This window comes from Neofelis nebulosa, chromosome 15 (assembly GCF_028018385.1).
Source record: "Neofelis nebulosa isolate mNeoNeb1 chromosome 15, mNeoNeb1.pri, whole genome shotgun sequence".
NCBI lineage: Eukaryota > Metazoa > Chordata > Mammalia > Carnivora > Felidae > Neofelis > Neofelis nebulosa.
The window spans coordinates 19,994,583-19,998,903 of record NC_080796.1 but is presented as its reverse complement, the minus strand read 5'-3'; positions in this window follow the sequence as shown (position 1 = coordinate 19,998,903).

The following is a 4,321-nucleotide window of genomic DNA, read 5'->3' as shown; positions in this document are numbered from 1 at the left end:
AAATGGGAGGAACTGCTTTTATTTATTTAATTTTTTTTATTTGGGGGGAGGAACTGCTTTTAAAGAGGAACTCACTTAATGGCCCTCTTACCAATTCCCTGGGTGGGCTGGGCTCTGCCCAGTCTCCTGGCCACCTGGCACCTGCTTTCCCTTTAGTCAAGGTAAATATAATCCACTGCTTACACTCCTAGATACTCTGCTGGGAGTCAGACACTTTTTCCCAGGTGACTGCAGTTTTCTGCTCTATTTTATTGTGTTTACCTTATTTTACTCGGTCCTAATTTTAGTGGGGGGGTATCTCATAGTAGCGCCCCCTAACACTGTAGAAACCTAGCTGCTTAATTGAGATATCCCAGCAGTGAAAATGGGTGTTCTCTGCTCCTTCCTCCCGTTCTCTCTTTTGACCTTTGTGGTCAAAGGCTTGGATTTCACAAATTTGTATTTCTTTGATTCTGGGACAGTGCGCCATCCTGGAAAAGATCAAGTTTAATAAATTGATCCATTACTACCAGGTAAAATTATATTGGCTAGGACCAAGCAAGCTAACTCCCACTCATGAAATACAGTGAAATTGCTAAAAATTGGTTCCCCATCGAGCATTTTCTTATATCACCTAAAATTATGACGCCTCAATTATTCTACCCAGGTAATCCCTTAATTGAGCAGGTGATACTTAGCAGAAACTGGAAGATATCTAATTTTTTGAGGAGCTGCTTTTTTATGTCTTTTGAAGATGGTAGCAGTGCTCATCTGTAAAGTAAACGTGGTTAACTGGACGGAGAGACTTCAGATCTTCATTCTGTCTCTTACAGCTGTTTGGCTTTGAGCAAGTCATTTAACCTCTCTAATTCTTGGTTTCTTCACTAATGAAATAGGGATACTTCACTACTACCATCTGTATTGCTCAGTTGTTGCAAGGATTACAGTATATTTATGTATATATATATATATTTATAGATGTATATATATATTTGTACATATACACATATGTGGCATGTAGTTAGCAATTACTAAATGGTAAATGTGGATTGTTGGTAAGTTTTTTTTTCTTTAAATCATGGGGTTCACTAAATTTTTTAGGGCTACAGTTCAGACCACGTGGTTTTATCTCATTTCTCATACAGCTCTTTTCAGTTTTCATGCCACATAAACTATAGTGCAAGAAAAGACTGTGGATCTCTTTCTCAGGAACGTTCCTGTAGCCTTATTCATCTAAGGAAGGGCGGGACACACCCAATTCCACCTTGGCCTCTGATGTTGTTTTCTTTCTCCAGGAGGTGAAAAAGGCCACTCGTCCCCTCTCTGCCCTTCGCAGGAGTGTATATTCTGTCGGTGGAGGACACGTTTATTGCCCCCTGTCTCTCCTGGGCACCTCATCCTAGCTCTTCTTGCTTCATTGCCCCCTCTTTTCCAAACCTTTAATGCTGTTTCCTTCCTGTTCTCTGGAACGGGGCCAGCTAGAGAGAATATTTGATAGAGCAATTTAGCTCAGGGTATGGCACTCCATGGAGGGACGCATATTGGGTATGTCCCCAGTTTACTCTTAATTCCTGGCTCCATTCCCAATGCACTAGCTTTGACGGCTGTTCTAGACCCACAGTTTCAGGTTTCTAGGTGGCAGTTTGAATGTGAGTGCTTCAATGAAGAGGATTGACAACCGAGATTTCCTGAAGGAATGTTCGAGTTAAGCACTGAGACTACCAGCTCACCGTCTTTTCTCCATTTCCTGACTTGTTCAGTCTCCTTAACTGCATAGAGATGTTCATTTTGTATGTACCCAGGGGGATTCAGTGCCTGCTTTCCTCACATAAGGTCTAGAGTTGGGGCTGACAAACTTTATCTGTGAGGGGCCAGATAGCAGATGTTTTAGCTTTGTGAACCATACAGTCAGTCTCTGTTGGAACTACTTAATTCTGCCGTTGTAGCTGAAAATAGCCATAGACAATATGTAAATCAATGGGCAAGGATGTGTGTGTGTTTGTATGTGTGTTTTTAATGTTTATTTATTTTTGAGAGAGAGAGAAAGAGGCGGGGGGTGGGACAGAGGGAGAGCGAGAGAGAGAATCCCTAGCAGGCTCTTTACTGTCCGTGCAGAGCCCCTGTCAGGGCAGAGGAGCTCAAACTCATGAACCATGAGATCATGAGCTGAGTTAATATGAAGAGTTGGAAGTTTAAGTGACTGAGCCATCCAGGCACCCCAGATGTGTTCTCATAAAACTTACGTGTAGACTCTGAAGTTTGAGTTTCATGTAATTTTCACATGTTATGAAATATTAGTCTTCTTTTGATTTTTCCCCCCAACCGTTTGAAAATGTAAAAGCTTGTCTTGGCTTGCAAGTCACGCAAAAACAAATGGGGCCAGATTTGGCCACAGGCCTGCCCCTTCCTTGGAGAAACATTATTCTAGCGAATCATCGTTCAAGGTATTGCAGGTCTGCTGTGAGGTGGTCTTATTAAAAAGCTTCAAAGTATGAACAGATAGTTCTGTTTCTAAGGAATTTTCTAGGGAAGAGAATTTCCAAATGAACATGCCTCTTGCAAATTCAGTTTGCCCATCCTGATGGATCCCCCCTCTAGTAAGTGCTCACCACATTCCCGCCCACCTCAGAACTCAGGAAAGCCAGAATTAACCATCAGTGAGTGGAGGCTTGTCTGAGAACTACACCCATTCTCCAGGGCTGCCATTTAGTTAGCATTTCCATCTGTTTATTCATCCGCTCACATACAGAGATCATAAATCCCAGTGAGGTACAATAATGACCAAGAATGATGTAAAATGAAAGTTTAAAAGTCCAACAAAATACTGACAAATCTAAGTCAAGCAACTCCTTAACTAACCAGTCCCACAGTGACATACATTTCCTTCAAAAGAATTTTACACCCGAAAACGCAATCCTACTTCATGAGAGATCATTGATTTCTAACACTGGGTATTCTTGTTTAAACGTGTGAATAAACAGAAGAGCAAAGAAAAATTTATGTTTCTAGATACGTTTAGATCTGAGTCAGAGTGTTTGTTGAAGATCGAATGTAGAGAAAAATTCTTTTCTTGAATAAATGAATGTTTGACACTTCACATACACAGAAAAGTGCATCTCACAGATGGTAAATTATCAGAATTACCCTGAGGAGGAAACCAAGGTGACACATGGCTAGCACCTAGCCTAAAAGGGATTGCAGTCACAAGGGTCAGAACTAAGGAAGAGTATCCTACCTCATGTGTCAAGAAGTAAAGAGAATCAAGTCAAACTCTGTATAAATCAGTAAAGATCAAGATAACAAAGCCAAAATGAGCCACCAAATCTAAAGGCAGGAATGGGCCCCAACAGGAGGAAAATCAAGGATTCTGAGCTAGATGTAAATGAAACAGACCAGAAAGGGCCCATCAGGAAAGGGAGAGGTTCTCGGAAATTAATACTACTGAATAAAATGTCTACATATCGCTTTTATTGCTTAACTGGTGTGTGGTACTTGAGTGTACTGTTCTCGCCAAAGTACCACGTGTAATACCAGTGTTGCAAGTATAGTTGACCCTTGAACGATGTTGGGGTCAAGGGCATTGACCCCCTGTGCAGTTGAAAATCCTTTAGTAACTTCTGATTCTCCAATATAATATGACTCATACTATCCCTACATAGCCAAAAGCCTTTTTTTTTTTTCCTGAGTAATATACAACAATATGTGAAATTATCCCAAATCCAGGTAAAATAAGAATATATACTTCAGGTAACTGAAGAATCAGAAAAGATATTGAGATAAAATTGGGTCACCTCCTCCTTCAGGATCAAAGGAAGTGGTACTTACGATCTGTTAATAATACAGTAATACTATGTAGTAATATAGTAAACTTATGATCTGTTAATAATAGATTAATTGATGGTGAAATTTGATATAAAACTGATAGGCAAGTTTTTGTCATGCTGATAAGATGATTAAATCTGATTATTAATGGAATACTTTGTGTAAGTTCTGGTACTCAAGGGTGGAATGGGGAAAGTTCAAGTTTTATAATAAAGGCTACTGTAATGATAAAGGATGCCGTGGAATAAAAATTTTAGTAATTGTCTATTGACCAGAATATATTAATTTAATAATGATAACTATTATGAGAAGTAGAGATGTGGTAGCTTGTTTGTTATTAGGAAATATTTAATGGATACTTCTATGGATCATGGACTATAAGTTTTAATTAGAATTGGAATGTGGTTTATTATATTTATCTTGAAACAAATTTAGATTATTAATTAGTGTGAGCTTAATATAATGATTATGGTATTTGTAATAATGGTAAATAATATAATACTAAAGATAAGAGTGTTTA